Raw genomic sequence first — 17,410 nt, 5'->3', positions numbered from 1 at the left:
CTGAAGATCCTGGAATGGGCAAATTTGTCCCAATTCCCCACATGGCTGCCCATCCAGGGAAAGGGCCGCCCTGAGCCCCGCAGAGGCACTGCTGGTGTTATCAGCGCCCCTGCCAGATTTCCCCAACAAACCCCAAGTTCAGGCTGCCCCGCCCGCGGAGAGCCGGCGCGACAGACGCCCACTCCGGCCTTACCTGTGCCCGGCCGCGCGCCAGCACCAGGCTCAGGGCCCAACACATCCCCGGGAGATGGGTCTGGAGCGCTCCCTGCGGCCCCGGGTTCACGCCGCCCGCTCTGTACCTGCGGGATGGTCCTCACTGCGGCGGCTCGGGCTCTGGCGGCTGCAGGCACTTGGATCCCCGCAACTTTTCTCCAGCCCCTCCTGCCGCCCCGCTTCCCGGCCCCGCCCCGGTCCCAGATCTCACCCCGCCCACCTGCGCCCCGCCCCTTCCCCCGCCCGGTCCTAGATCTCGCCCCGCCTACCTGCGCCCCGGCCCCGGCCCCGCCCCCGCCCCGGTCCTGGATCTCGCCCCGCCCACCTGCGCCCCGGCCCCGCCCCCGCCCCGGTCCTAGATCTCGCCCCGCCCACCTGTGCCCGGTCCTGGCCCCGGCCCCAAGCTAGGTGAAGGTGGAGAACCAGAGCCCTCCAGACGGAAGAGGAGCCTGGGAGAACTCCTCTAGGCCGGGAGGGGCTGCACGAGAAAAAGAAGGAAGGGGCTCTGGGCTGCTCCGGCAGACCCCACGGGAATTCGTTACTTTGCCCCTAATTTCTGCTTTACCCGCTTCTGGCCTTAGCTCTCCGCAGCGTAGCCCTGGAAGGTTGGAACCCGGTTCTCTGCGCCTCTGAGTGGAGGGTGGTGGGCGCTCTCTCTGAGCTCTGCGGGGGTGTGTGTGTGTGTGAGCACACAACAATCCGGTGAGGCCACACCTGCACTTGGAAACCGCGGTTCCCTGAGCAAGGGGACAGGGCAGATGAGATGGGGAGACGGCCGGGAGGAGTAGAATGCGGCTGAGAAAACGTTCCGACCCAAAGACGGTCTGTAAAATACTGATTCTTCGAGTTTTCGATGACAGCGGAGAATTATTTTCTTGAACGAGTGATGCTAATAATTCCCCCCACGTTGTCCTCTTTGGTGGCTGCTGCAGACGGAACCCAGGGGAGAAGTCTGAAGCAGGGCACAGGGAGCTTGTTTTTGCAGCCCAAAGGGCTGGGAGATGTTTTTGTTTTCATCAGAGGAAGTATTTGGGGCCTCTCCAGATCGGTGGGGAATAAAATAGATCCTATTATTCCTGGCTGAGGGATGGGGGCCTGCTTTACTCTTCCTCCCTGACCTGCCACCCATCTGTAGGTTTATGATTTGTGGTTCCCCACACTCATCATTTTTTTCCTCTCCATGAGAATACGAGCCTCCCAGTTGGAGAGCGAAATGCAGATTCCAGAAACTACCATGAGGGAGTAGTCTGGGAGGTCTCCTAGGGGGAGTGGCTGACAGAGAAGGCTCCTCTATGGCCTCTTCTTGCTGTGCGCCCACCCCACTCCCTCCCCCTGCCCCCAGCCTATCTGTCCTCTAGGAACTGCTTTACATCTATTAATCCATTGAGCTCTATGGGATTGCTCTTTTTTTATTGTCCTTTTCAAAAGGTCAGGGAATTTAGATACAGAGAATGTAACCCCTATGTACAGAGGATTTAGTTGAATAGACAATTCACTATCTACTATCCTGTTTGTTTGGCTCTGTGCATATAATCTGTCTTCAACTCCTCTACCTGCCTTTCCTCCCATCCAAAATGTAAGCCCGATGTGGATGGCTTCATATTTTCTACTCCCCCCCCCCAGAATTCTCAACAACTCAAACCAGTGTGTACTGCAAGTAAACAATTGTCAAATGGATGAATCTTGTGTATTTGCATAGTATCGTGGCCCATTTTACCAATGAGGGAATCTAGATTGAGAAATGCCAAGTGAAATCACCTAATGGCAATATTTACTGAGCATCTGCTTCAAGTTACAGCACTTTTCTAAATGTAATATTTAGGTGAAGTCAGTCTTTGTGGACACCTGTGTGCATGTGCTCTTATTACACGCATTTTTTTCTTTAAATTTTTTTATTGTTATGTTAATCACCATACATTACAGCATTAGTTTTTGATGTAGTGTTCCATGATTCATTGTTTGTGCATGACACCCAGTGCTCCACGCAGACTGGGCCCTCTTTAATACCCATCACCAGGCTAACCCATCCCCCCACCTCCCTCCCCTCTAGAACCCCCAGTTTGTTTTTCAGAGTCCATCATCTCTCATGGTTCGTCTCCCCCTCCGATTTACCCCCTTCATTCTTCCCCTTCTGCTATCTTCTTCTTTTTTTTTTTCTTAACATACGTTGCATTATTTGTTTCAGAGGTACTGATCTGTGATTCAACAGTCTTGCACAATTCACAGCGCTCACCATAGCACATACCCTCCCCAATGTCTATCACCCAGCCACCCCATCCCTCCCACCCCCCCACCACTCCAGCAACCCTCAGTTTGTGTCCTGAGATTAAGAATCCCTCATATCCGTGAGGTCATGTGATACATGTCTTTCCCTGATTGTCTTATTTCACTCAGCATAACACCCTCCAGTTCCATCCACGTCGTTGCAAATGGCAAGATCTCATTCCTTTTGATGGCTGCATAATATTCCATTGTTATTACATGCATTTCTTGAGATGTAAGGAGATTCACTAAATTGCCCAAGGTCACACTGGTAGCACGTGATGGAGCTGGGATTCAGAGACAGGGGGTCTGCCTTCAGAGCCCACATTTGCAACTCCTTTACTAGAATCATTTGTGCTAAGAAGTGCCTGGAAATCACACCTGTCCTTTGCACCAGGCATCTTGATGACCTGTGTTGACTCTCCCTTCCAAGGTCACCCCTCTGTGTCAGGTCTTGTCATCTAGATTTTTCTACCTTGAAGAAAAGGAAAGACGTTGATTTATCACTCCTACTGAGCAGTGCAGGAAAGCACCCCAAAGCAGTTTCTTCTCAGGGGTTGAAGCTTAACTTGAAGTCAGCCTTGGTGGACATTACTGTCCTCACAAGGGACACTCACCCAGTGTCCCTGAATAAGATTCAGGCAGCTTTTGTCTGCACAATCAACTATTACGATTGGCTCCCAAATGCCCACTCTTATTCCTTGGCCTGGTCTGTCTTGGAACCCATCTGCTTGAAGCACAGGGTCTCGACAGAGCAGAGCATGAACTGTCCCCCCACAACCTTGCACTCTGGGTTCAAGCTCAGAAAATCACCCATTTGGTGTCAAAGATTGCATAACAGAGCTCAGATTTTGCAGCAGATGGAGTCCGTGCATTACATCCACCTTCCCTTTATCCGATTTGCACACATTACAGTAGGAGCTGACACTCAGATGGCCCTTCTTGGGAGCTGGTTTGACATGAGCTAATTCATTGAATCCCTATGACAACGCCACCAGGTTATTATTTTTCCTAATCATTTTCGAAGATGAAAGAATGTAGAGACAGAGGAGTTTTGTTTATCAAAAACCAGCCGTGAGAAGGCCTGGCATTCAAACTCAGGCAATCTGGCTGCAGAGTCCACATTTCAGGCCACACCACTAGCTTACATCTCTGTGCTCCTCCTCAAGAAGAACGTGTGTTCTTCTGCGTTTGCCTTTACTCACGCACTCACCCAATTCTTCGGGCCACCAAATGTGTGGGTGTTTTTCCCACCAAGCAGTTCTCCAATTCCTTGTCGACACCAAGTGGATGTCCTATGATTCCATTTAATTCTGTTACTGTCTATCTGGATCCCACACAGCAAGGGCTCAGTCCCGCAAGACTGCCCCCTCCAAGACTTCAGTCACAGGATTGTCACCCATGCTGCTGACCCACCTGCTATAAATCAGTGGTTCCTACAACCCCCTCTACGGATTCTGTCATTTCCCTGAGTGGCTCACAGAACTTAGGAAAACAGTTTACTTACTAGATTACCAGTTCATCATGAAAGGACATAACTCAGGACAGCCGGATGGAAATGATGCAGAGGGCAAGGGATGTGGGGAAACACACAGGGTTTCATGCCCTCTCCAGGTTTGCCAACCAAGCCTATGTTTGAAGGGTTTTTATAGACATCTCTTCACATAGGCATGAAAGATGATCACCTCAGGCTCCAGCCCCTCTCCCCTCTCTGGGGCTGAAATCGCTAAGCTTCTAATCATAGGTTCGTCTTTCTGGTGACCAGCCCCCAACCAGCAGCTCACCAAGAGTCACCTCCTTAGAACAAAAGACACCCCTATGAGCCAGGAAATTCCAAGGGATTGAGGATGAGGGAGTCAGGAACTGGGGAGAAAGACCCCAAAATATATGTCTTCTTATATCATAATAGCACAGGATAAAATCCAAATCTATCCCTAAGTACCACTTTTGTAAACCCATTTTTCTTCCCTCTCGCACATTTGCTTTTAACGCACCTCGGTGCTTTGGCACAGTTCTATTACAATGCCTTACTTATCTTGCGATCAGATGACCATGTCTATTTAGTATGTATCACACACAGAACCCAAAATTTGGGGTGGAAATATGAAAAGGAGATCCTGTCATGAAGGAACTAATGACCACTAGGTATAACAGACAGAATAATGGCCCCCAAGGATGTCCCTATCCTGGTCCCTGCAACCAGAGAATATGAAAATTAAGATCAAGGACCTGAAAGTATGAAGGTAATCCTGCATTATCCACGGGCACCTGCATGTGGCAGAGGAAGGCAGCCAAGGGCTGAGTGATGCCATGACAGAAGATCCAGGAAAGAGTCTAATTGTGAAGGTTTGACCCACGGTTGGTGGCTTTGAAGCTGGAGCAAGGGGGCCACAGGCCAAGGAATGGCCAAAGGCTCTCAGAGCTGGGACCAGCCTTCCTTCAGCAAAGATATGGAGACCTCAGTCCTAAAACCAACAAGGAACAGGGTCCACACAACAACTTGAATGAGCAAAGAAGAAAGGCACTCTCCGCAGAGCCTCCAGAAAAGAATGCGGTCCCACTGGCACCTGGCTTTCAGCCTTGTGAGACTCAGAGCAGGGGAGGAGCTAAGCGCCCCGGACTCCTGAACATACAAAGCTGTGCGATCATAAATATGTGTTGCTTCAAGTACCTGAGTTTGTAGCAGTTACGGCAACCACAGAAAACAAAACCCCCTTTGTCACACTGTGCTGGTTTTATTACCCAGGACAGGCTGGGTCATGCTGTGACGAGAAACAACCCCGTCATCTCCGTAGTGTTAACAGAACAAAGCTTCTCACTCGGGCTTCGTGTCCAGTGCCTGTCAGCTGAGTGCTCTGCACCACTGTCTTCCTCTTTGGAACCAGGTGAATGGAGCTGAGACACTGCAGGGAATGCGCTGGTTAGAGCTTCTACCCTGATGGCACCCAACATCATCCCCACTCACATTTCTTTGGCCCGCAAAATCCTATGACCACGCCTACATTTAAAAGGATCGCGGATGTGCAATCCCCCCCCACCCCCGTCTTGAAAGGAGAGAGAAAGCCACAGTACCATACTGTGTGTGTCCGCGGTAGGTGAAGGAAGAGTCAAGGGGGCGGTCAGGGGTGAACAGCCTTGGATATTTGTGCCCGGTGTTGCTCCAGACACACTCAGTGGGGATGTTTTGTTGTTTTTCAGTGTTGCAGTGAGTTATTTTCCTTATGTTGGTTGGACGTAGAATACGTGAATGTTATTAATTACACTCCATATGCATTTGTTACCGAGCAAGTGCGAGAAGAGAGAAAAGTGCACGCGTGTTATGTTGTCCAGTTGTCATTATCCTCTCTGTGCCGCTGGTGGGATCACAGAGGCTGTGGAGATATAACGGGCACCCTCTTGGATAAAGTGTTTGGAGCTGAGGTTTTTTTTTTTTTTAATGACTTTATTTTTTTTTAAGATTTTTATTTATTTATTTGAGAGAGAGAGAATGAGAGATAGAGAGCACGAGAGGGAAGAGGGTCAGAGGGAGAAGCAGACTCCCTGCTGAGCAGGGAGCCCGATGTGGGACTCGATCCCGGGACTCCAGGATCATGACCTGAGCCAAAGGCAGTCGCTTAACCAACCGAGCCACCTAGGCGCCCAGGAGCTGAGTTTTTAAGTAAAACGGCAGCCGGCCTCGTGATGCCCTCGAGAGTCAATGTCCTGGGCTTGGGGGCACACGCATGGAGGGTGATCGGGTCTTCTTGCAGAATTGACCGTTTCTCAGAACGTCCCTCCTCCTGCTGATAACAACTCTTGCTCGGAAGTCTACTTAGCCTGATATTAATACAGATACTCAAACTTTCTTTTGCTTAGTGTGGACCTCCTAATATACCGTTGTTATTATTTTTTAAGCTTTAGCCCAAATACGGCTTTCTGTGTGTCATGGACTGGAAGCAGAAGTAACTGACCCCTCGTCCACTGATCCCTTAAACTTCATGTAGTCCATTCCAGGCCCTCCAGATTCCCTGGGTGACTCAAGAGCAGCCATTCTGTTCTCTCTTAAGACTACGCATGCCTAGATTAGTCTTCTTCCTGTGCACCTGGTCAGAGGGGATGCAGCTTCTTGAACTTGAGCTAGGTCTGATGACGCTGTTGATATATGGGGTGGCACAACCAAAAGATAGGGAGAACACGGCTTTTGATCCTATCACTGAGCTACATGATGTGTCAACCTTGGAGCTACTCCCTTGTTATTTGAGATACCGAACATTATCATTTAAGCCACGCCAGTGACTTTTCTGTGATTGAGCCAAATCCGCAGGCTCAGGACCATTTAGACCTGCACGCTCAGCCCAGCTCTGCTGCTAACTGGCTTTGTGACTTTGAGTGGGTCCCTCGTCCACACTGGCTCTCTTGTTCTTGTATCTGCAAAATGATCTGTCAAGCCTCGGACAATCTCGAAGCCCCTTCCAGGTTCTAAAATTTTAATCTCTTCTAGTTTAATTCATTTGGCCTTCAGGACTAAAGCACTGTATTTTCCTGGCAGCAAACCTCCTTTGGAGGGAGCTGAGGCACATGCAGGAGCCAGCTGGCAGGCACCGGGATCTTTAAACAAGATGTCCCACTTAACCCATGAGAGTAAGCCCACCAGATGCTATTACATGCCCCATTTTACAGACATTATCGTCAAGGCCCAGAGAGCTTTAGTCGCTTGACCAAGGGCACACATCCGGAGGCTGACAGAGCAAGATTTAGAACGCGGGTCCGTCCGAATCCCAAAACCTGTGGTTGTTCCTGCTTCCCGAATCTCTGGGAGGGAAGGAAAGGGATCGCCTTTCTCTAAGACCATAGTGAGAGGTGGTTTTTCACACTAGAGCCATTTCAGAGTTATTTGTAAAATATTTGCACACCCAGACGACATCATAAAACCTAGATGTTTGGAATGACAGAGAATTAAAGGAGCAGAGCCTTGGACATCTGGCAGGTTCCTGGTCCCCATGTCAAATGTACACTCTTGCAAGTAGAACGAGTCATTACAAGAAACTCAGCCTGTCTACACAGCATCTACTTTCCTCCTCTTCGGAGATTGGACTCGATATAATGATTCTCATCAGCACTAAATTCAATCAGGTCGTTCAGCCATCTGATCAATATCGCCAGAAGGGGCAATTCATAAGCTCTGGAGAGGTGACTTGGGACTGGATTGATTTAATCTGGCGAATAAATTACAGTGTATTGGTAGCTTTGTAAGCGGGATCCACTGTGTTTGGTTTTTTCCGTAATAAAAAGAGGTATAGTGCTTGGATGGAAGCATCTAAGTAATTTGAAATATGTGTTTGAACTTCTGAGTCATAACTTCAACTATATGTCTTCAATTCACATACACATTTACCTAAACCTTATCACGAACATGAACTGGATCCTAGCAGAAATCAAGATGTCCACAAGATGTGACTGATACAGCTGCGGCAACTGTGTGTCTTGCTCCCAAGGTCCCGTCTTCTCCTTTGGGTCAGGTTTTGTGAATTCAGGGTATTTGGTATCTACTTACATAGGTACGGAATAGAAGCCCCTAGACTGGGACCCCGTGGAAGACGTTTCCTCCAATAGCGCAGAGTGCAGCAAAAACTTCCAAATTAAAGGTCCCAGATTCCATATAAAGGTCCAGAGATGCCTCGTCAATTTTACATCCAACCCAAAATATGAAAGCCCTTTCTTGACCAAAAAGGGAAATGATGATATTGTGTCACCCTATTGAGCCTGTTTTATGAAATGAGAATCAGATTCTACTTATTCTGACAGGTCAGGAACCTGGGAGACCCCTACTACCTGTGTGACCTCATTAGGCTCCTCACTGGCAAAGGGATAGAACCAGATGATGCCATTTGCCGAGAGGGTCCGTGCTCTGAAATCACATGTAACATGGGAGGCAGAAGAGAGACAAAAAGATGAGTCATTACCGCGGGCGAGAGGGGCTAGGGGAGGAGAATTTGGGGCCCCTGACACGGGTAGGAAAGGGACCCTCCTTTTCGCCTCTCCTGGATGTGCCCTTCGGTGCTGAGAATTCTGGAGCCCAAGAGAATCTGGGTCTCCCTGCCCTGTCTACCTCTGCTTAAAGAATCATGTGTGCATTTGGGAGGGATTAAAACAGCCGCGGAAATAAGAAGGAGCCATGTCAAGTGCATCAGGAAGGCTTTGGCAGAATTAGCAGAACAGTTTGTTGGAGTTAGCATAAAGAAACAAGGGTTGTTTGACCCCCACAACAAGGGGTGTGGAGGCGGGGAGCCAGGACGTGTGGGGTGCCCCGGTTTTATCGGAGAGCCCAGGACCATTCCATTGTCCAGTGCCATCACTATCAGGGCTTGTCACATCGTGGTGGCAAAATGACTGTTGCACGCCCAGGTATGATGCCCGGTGTCCACGCACGGGGAAGGGGATGCTTACTTGTGACATGGCTTGTTTTTTTTTATCCCAAAGAATAGAAAAGAGCGGGTTGGAGGAAAAGGAGGGTCCAGAGGAAGAAGGGGGGCTGAGATTAGAAGGGGAAAGGATGAGGGGGGCTGCGAAGGAGCCCTAACTCAGCTGAAGCACACAGACCTCTCCATTCTGCACTTGCCTTGAGTGGGGACCTCCTGGAGATGTCGCCCCAGCCAGACACAAACAAACACAGGGAACCGCGGCGCAGGGTTTGGGCCACGGGGGGGGGGGGTGTCGGGGGGGAAAGAGAAAAACCTCACCCTCTGATGGAGGCAGACATTCTGCCTGAGCCTGGACGGGGGTGGCCACGCCTCCACGCTCCCCTCCACGTCCCCCGGGGGACACTGCCCCTGCTCCCAGCAATGGCGATGTCAGTTACCACGGTTATTTCACAAGGCTGTTTTGAAGAACACTTTGAAAAAGAAACATCAAAGTCCATAGTAAAGTGCCATGTTCAAGCAGAAGCTCTTTAGTAAGGAAATTAAAAAAAAAAAAAAAATTCAGGTTCTTCCTTAATGTCCACAGAGGTTGATGGAGTGGTTTTGAAAAGGTCGTGCTGACTTTAGGGAACAGGCAAGATGCTCTCCTGATTACAAGTAACCACTAATTCATCCAAAACAAAGCTTGTTTATTCAAGTAGGTCAAATGGCTTTCATAAAATCTTGCTCAGTTTTTAGAAAACCCTCTGGTTGCCCAATAAAATAAAGATCCTGGTTTGTAATCCCTGTGATCCGGGTAACTAATTCTTACCAGGATGAGAATTTTAACTAATGGAAAAAGGTCCAAAATGTGTATCAGTATTCCAGGCTGGGGATCATTCTGGGCTGTCAGATGTGGGCTCGCTGGGAGGCACAGAAGGAAGGTGGGAAATCAAGCAGGTGGCTTAGCATTCTCGAAATTCTTAAAAATGTTAAATACCACCAAAACGGACAGAGTAACTTTCCAGCATGCCTACAGCTTTATTCTCCACTCCCCAAAATGGAAATACAACACACATGAAAATAGATTTGCCAAGTCTTAAGTCTTTCAGTTGGCATTGCGGATGATCAATACTTTCCCTTTCGTCTGATGCTAAGACCTTGATGGATTAATATCACTTCATAACAAATTACTCCCCCCACCGAGTCTCATCGCCTGCCATGTTACAACAACAGTTCGGGGTCCAGAAGCCCATCATCGAAGTCAGCCCCACAAGAGGATATAGTAAATGCAGTCAGTTATGCAGTTCCTCTCCATCCTCAGACTTTTGAAACTAAAGAGGTAAGTTACCTGCTCCCTCCCACAGACCACTGAATGAAGTTTGAACAGATACTACATGATCGCTACTGTAGACGATCCTTTCCGAAAGGAAGGAAAACAAGATCCATAAAGGAGTCACAGGTCCGTAGTAACCCTAAAATAGAGCCAGGCAAATGCTGGAAGTCTCTTGTTACTAGGGCTCAAAGCCCGGAAATAATTCTCGTGGCTCTCCATTCCACTCTCTGAGCAGAGAGTGCATGAAAAAAATAAGTAAACATCTATTTGCTGCTGAGTTCTTTTCTCGTCTGGCTTCCTACCTTAGGGTTTAGGGGATCTGTATGCTTTCTTGCATTTTTATTTTCTGTATTTCTTTAGGTTGAAGATAGTGGTGTTTCTGCTGATAAAATTCTCTCAAACTGTATGTGGACCTCCCGTGAATCACACTGGGGCTCACCGCATTCAATAAAAGCCATATCTGTGAGCTGCTTCCCTATGATATAATCTTACACGCTTTGATTGTTCGATTAGGAGGCAGATGTGAAGTCTCTCTATAGAACCTCCTCTGAATGACTGAACAATTCTCTAAGGCACTCTCTTTGAACTTTCTAAGATTTTAACAAGTGTCTTACGATCAAACGCTCACTCGTTTCAAGACAACTTTTTCCTGGGAGCCCCCGGGGTTTCTTCCTTGCTTGGGGAACTTTTCTTAATTTTAAGAAATTAAGAGGGGAGCGTGGAGGCGTGGCCACCCCCATCCAGGCTCAGGCAAAATTGTTTGCCATTGGGGGAAGCTGAGAATTTTCAAAACCACCGATTGCTCCCCCCCTTCTGTTAAAGATTTTATTTATTGGAGAGCATGGGCAAGAGAGAGACTGACAGTGAGAGAGAGACAGAGAGCAGGAGCAGGAGCAGAGGGAGAGGGAGAAGCAGACTCCCCACCGAGCAGGGAGCCCGATGCGGGACTCAATCCCAGGACCCGAGCTGAAGGCAGACACTTAACCCACTGAGCCACCCAGGCGCCCAGGACTGTCCCTTTCTTTATTAGACTTTTTCATCACACACTATACTATCAACAGCACCTTCACCAATTTGCTCAAGAATCTGCTTAGCTAGAGCTCCAAGGTCATTGGACATATTTTCTACTCTGCAGAATATTACAGGCGCTGCCACTCCGTGACCAGACTCTCCCTGTTCCCCTTTTCGATATGTTCCTCGCTCATTCGTGAGCCTTCTCTGCCATCGTCCTCAGCATCCAGAACCAGACTTCTGTGGCTGCCTGACCAGGCCATGTGAGCTTTCTCTGACAAGCTTCCGATCCCCACGGACGCTGCCCAACGCTTGGCTCCGTGCCACCCCAGAATTCCCTGAATTCTTAGGTTTCTGTGGGACAGGACTCCACTCGCAGGCACTAAAATATTCATTTCGTTACTGTTTCGTAGAAGCAGAGAACAGAATGAGGTGCCAGGTCTTGGGGCCGGGGGGAATAGGAAGACATTGGTCAAGGGCACAGGGTTTCAGTCATATGATGAAGAAATGCTGGGGATCTGGCATCCAGCCCCGTGAGCGTCGCTAACAGTACAGTAGAGTACACTAGAAATTGCTGAGAGTAGATCTTACGTGTTCTCACTACAAAAAAAAACAAAACAAAACAAAAAGAAAGAAAGGAAAACGGATTAACCATGGGAGCTGAACAGCTGTGTGAGCTTTATTCTGGGGATGATTTCACAATGCACGCATACATCAAAACATCAAGTTGTACCGCTTAAATATGTACAATTTTTGTTAATTATACTTCAATAAAGATGGGGGCAAATTACCTCAAATTATAATAGCTTAAGACAGCAAGTGTTTATTATCTCCTCATTTCTGCGAGACAGCTTAATTGGTGGCCCGTGGCTGCAGGTCTCCAACAAGCGCTGTCACCAAGCCGCGGGCCAGGATTCGCTCACCTCCGGGCTTGCTGGGAGGTCTGCTCTCTCATGAGCAGCTGGAGAAAAACAAGGTGCAATGTCCTAAGCTGCCCAGCTGGTGAGGACCTGCCAACAGCCATGTACAATTAAAACTTGGCTGGAAACAGAGCTGGAAGATCATACTTGGAGGAAAATGCATTCATTTGGCCACTGGAAGGAAGCATGGTTGCCTGTGATTTTGTAACAAATGAAAAGCAAACAAAGGACCCTGGAATCAGGGAAAAACAGAAGCAGGAGAGTTACTGGGGGCCTCCCCACAGATACCCCAGAGCCCCCCACCAGCCCTGTCCTCGCTCCAGGCTCCAGGGCTGGCTGAGCCCGGGGCTAGTGCCCTAGCATAGAAATGCGCAGAATATAAAAGAAGCTTTCCCCAACGTGTTATCAGCTGGGGTCCCAGTAGGAAACAGGTGCACAATTCAAATGGGTCCTTTGAAGACAGTTAAATCAAGGGACCCTTTAGAAGGCAGGAGTGGTGTGAACACAACCGAATAAAGACAGACCACAGGGCTGGTGAGAGTTGAGAGGGTCTGTGCCTCCTGTGCCTCAAGAGGAGAGAGGAGTGGTTTTCAGAAACAGGAAATGGGGGCCACGGGATGGGTCCATTTCACAGGAGCTGTGGCCTTTGGCAGAGGGACCTGTATGGAGTACCCCCAGTGACCTGACGGGAGCAAATTGGGGGAACCAATTCCAGGTGGCCTGATCATCGTTCACTTGCCTTGGATTCTGAAAGCTCCGTGCCTTGCCGTGAGTGTGGCTCGGAGTCGTGGCTCCGGGTCGTGGCTCCAGGTCGTGGCTCCGGGTCATGGTTCCTGGTGAGAAAACAGAGCCCTCGTGTCCTTCCAGGGACAGGGGACACCCCTGCACCCTGACCTACCTCCACCTCACTGTCTCTCCTGCACCAAACACACTCAAAATGTGGGTATCAGATGATTCCCAGAAGGTCAATCTTTGGCTTCCTCTCTAAATTCTTCAGATTGACATATCTGGGTGGTATATTTTTATTTTTAAAAAACCTGGGGTTTGAAATACCTAGTGTCCACCTTTTAAAAATACACACAAATCCCATGTCTTTCTTCACTACCATCTTTAGAGTATACTGGAAGCGAAAGTTTGGGTATACTGGCAGGAGCCAAGCCTTCTCATCAAGTTTTAAGAAAGACTTGAGAGGACATTTGAGATTAACGTGTGAAAGATACTCTCTTTAGAAGCTCAGTGACTCCTCCCGAAATCAGGCAGTAGTAGTAACAGGAATTAGATTAAAAAAATAAATAAATAAACAAGAAGAAGAAGAAGAAGAAGAAAGAAAAAACAAACTGAAATTTCCATGCAGATCCAGTCGTGAAAGACAAAGCCATCGACATGCTGGCTTCTTTGTGGTACATAGTGGTTCCTCACAGAGTGTCTTGGGGTTTTGAGTTTTAATCCAGCAGACTGAAGCAAATGCCTCATTAGAAAGCACTTCTGTATGCAGAGCCCTTAAAAAAGAGGAGATATTTGCAACTAAAACACTGATAATCAGGCCCACGTGTCCCTGTTGAAGTCAATGAGAAGAGATATTTCTAACATGAACCTCAGCAGGGGATAGGCTGGGAGGCTAGCTTGAAATCTCCAAATGTTTTCATAAATGCAGGGATCAGACTCCGGGTCACCCATATTCTCCCAAGTTTTAATTTATTTCGAAAAATAATTATTCCATCAGTTTAGAAAGCCCTCGGGCCTTCGAATGTTCCTTCCCTGTATTCCAGGCTGCACTCCTAGCAAGCTATTTGGTGCCGTGTCCAATTGTAATTATCCTTGAATCATAGATATAATTTTAGTCTGGAATGAGCGAATGCGCAGTAAGATGAATGACTCCCCAGCTGGGTCCAACTTTGAAAAGACTTTCAGTGTGAACGCTTGCATTTGGAGAATTAATGAAGACAGTGATGGTTATTCACATTCCAAAAGAGACTCCCTTTCTTTCCTTAAATGTGAGCCCTCCTGGTCCACGGCATTATATTTGCTTACAGATCAGGAGCTATAAACGTCTAGCCCCATGTGGACGCTCACGTGGAGCTGGCTGGAATTTAAAAGCTGGGCTGTGTGAGCCGGGGAAATGCAAAGCGAACCTGTTCCGTTTGCATCACAGGTTAAAAGACAGAGGTGACATTTTCCTGTTAATGTGAAAAAAAGGGACGGGATTTATCTAAATTAGCTCCCAAGGCTGCGTCTGTGACGTAAAATGCCCTTGGGCTTCTCTTTGAAAGGAAAGCAGATGTTAAAAGCAGGTCTGTCCCCAGGGACCTCCTCTTTTTTTGTGTTGTTGCCCACCCGGCAAAATGGAGGAACGGGTAGAGAGTATGGGGAACCTTCCACAAAGGGCTAGGAGCACCGACAACACAGAGGGTATTGCTCGGCAGGCCTCACCCCCTCCACCCTCCTGCCTCCTCTCCCCCATTCCCTCAGCCCTACACCCTGTATGGCCTCAGCCTACATTCCTTTCCCCTTCGGCAGGGTGCCACCTAAATATTATTTCACATATCGTGCAAGAATCACATTTCGGCAAAAACCACCGTAGTAGAAACGCCCCCTTACTGGAGATAACCAAGAAGTCTCAGCAGGTGCCTAAACCCTGTTGTTAGCAGGAGCGTGGGCACCAGCCCTCCACTGGCACAACCCAGTTGGGGGGTAAGGGGACAACCAAGATGGCTTCCAGCACGCGCCTTCTGCTCTTCTAACTTACAAATCCATCATCTCATGCCATATGAAGTCAGGATAGTCTTCATTTTGCTGTATTTTCAGACATGAGAGGAAAGACTATAAAAATAACCTTATTTTAAATTTTAAGCATCCAAGTCTCTATTTTGGAAGAGACTGCAAGTTTCCCACACTCTCCCAAAGAACTCTCTTCTTTACCAGGGAACACGGAAATAAAAGGGGAGTGAAGACAAAGCCATGCAAGTTGGAGCCATCCACGGTCATTTGAGGAGAGGGTGGCCAGATTTCGCAAATAAAATACAAGACACTCCGTTCATTTGGAATTTCAGCCGAACAACAAACGGTTTTTGTGTAAGGGCATCCCATGCAATATTTGGGGATATACTTATACTGAAGTCTTTGTCATTTATATGAAATTCAAGTTGAACTGGGTGTCATAAATTGTACCTGGCAACCCTGCTGAGGGTTAACTACAGAGTTTACAAAAATGTGTGCTTAGTAAGTGCTAGTTTCTTTTTATTCATTTAGCATTCTTTGCAGAACAATCTAGAAGTAGTTTATTTCCTAGTCTATAAGACATAGCAGAGTGTAAAACACACTCTTACTTCTTTAAGGAAATATTTATGGGGGAAAATCCAAGTATTTTATATCACACATGGGTGGGAAATGCTTTTAAAATGATATTGTAGGGAAAAAGTATAATGTTGCTCATGTAAATACAGTATGCTATATATTATGTATAAGGAAACAGTTCTGGATCTGAATTAATAGCCAACAAGTGCTGAGAAATTATAAAAATCACATAGTTGAAAGAAATATATTGGCATTAGGGAATGAATCCCGGAAGGCAGCAGCAGAAACACCACAAATGTGCTAGTAAATTGATCCTATCCCTTATGTTTATTATTATGAAAACAAATGCCAGTATGGTAGCTCATAGAATATTGGTGACCGAAAAGCAAGGTACCATACAAAATAAACGACAGGGGCATGAATTCCTATACCGCGTTTGCAGTCCGGGTAAATCAAGCAACAAAACCAGCAAAAATATAAATGTGAATCCACGCCCACCCAGGTTGTCAGATGAATGTAGACAAAACAAATATTTCAGCCAAAACAGAAGAATACACAGAGGATAAAAAAAAAAGAACTTGGTGAAATGCCAGTGTTATACTCATGCATGCAGAAAAAAATAAATATTTTGCTGATAATTACTATAAGACAAGCAACAAGGGAGAAAAACTATCTTGATCAAGAACTCACTGAAACTTCTATTGCTATTTGAGACGTATATTGTGGCAGTAATAAATATGAATCACATACAGGTGGTAACCCAAGTAATAAACATGAAACACATACAAGTGATAACCCAAACCCCACCCATTAGAGTATCCCAAGTCTTAATTATTTGGTGGATCAAGAATAAGAGGTAAACACAATAATAAATATTACAAGTCAACCACAAATTTCTTAATTCAGTCCTGATTAAAATGAAGAACAAAATCACAAAATTTTCTAGCGACTTTGAGAGCAACTGTAAGAGGAAATAAAAGGAAAGGCAAACAAATATTTAACCCCTTACTGTAACGTTTAAATCAGATTAATTCTTTAGGTTTCTTTTTTATAAATCAGATCATGCTTATTCTGTATCATGTCATCATAACTCTGAGTTTGCTTCTATTATAGAAAGGCAAATGATTTTCTTGCAACATGGACAAATGTATTTAATGATTATAAGGACTGTTGATTTTGAATCATGAGACTGTGAGTATTGTTATTGAAAAACTACATTCCTAGACAGTATGTTTGGAAAACAACTTCGTTTACTTAAAAAAACGGAAACTAGGTTTGCCAAAAGGAGGTTGATTTTACCCAAGAATTTAGGCTAATGAAACCACTAATTCTAACTTCACAGATCTTGCTCTTGTCAATTCAACCAGAAGAAGGGGACTGAACAGAATCTCTTTTCTTTGATCCAGACCAATGGAGGGCTGCCCAGGAAGGAAGCAGTAGATGGAACAACAATGTTAGCCAACTGGGGCTTTTGGATTTTTTTTTTTCATTTTGCAGAAGGAGATAGTGAAGGTCAAGAGCAATTGCTCTATGCTCTACATTTCTACATTGTTCCCTCCCCGTTTAAGAGCTTCTCTGATCCTGAGGCCCTTCATTTCTCACTCTTTCATGATTTTCTTATTCATTTTCATGAAAATAATTATTTCCCTTACTATATAAATGCCATTTGTGTTTCATTGGTCCTTGTATTTCTTAAAGGCAAGTTTCACGCCTCAGCATCTCCCAGAAGCAGCAAGGAGAGCTCTCTGGACATAGGAAGTTTTCAGAAACGTTTTTTGAATGAGTGTTGGTTTAAGTGCACATCTCTTAGGGGAATTACGGCATAGCAGGACAACAGATTATCTAAAAGTATCGCTTCCTTTGTTCCCCACCCTTCTTCTCCCCCAGGCTTTCCTGCGCTGCTAAATGCACCACTTTCCACCCAGCCCTCAAGCCAGCACGTTGGCATCATCCATGACACAGTCCTCCTTCCCCGCGGAATCCAGCCACATCCTGAC

The sequence above is a fragment of the Eumetopias jubatus genome, unplaced genomic scaffold, assembly GCF_037043125.1.
Source record: "Eumetopias jubatus isolate StellerSeaLion01/CBP00866 unplaced genomic scaffold, mEumJub1_p1.0 scaffold_16, whole genome shotgun sequence".
Taxonomy (NCBI): Eukaryota; Metazoa; Chordata; class Mammalia; order Carnivora; family Otariidae; genus Eumetopias; species Eumetopias jubatus.
The sequence above is the reverse complement of the archived record's forward strand: the minus strand, read 5'-3'. Positions refer to the sequence as shown.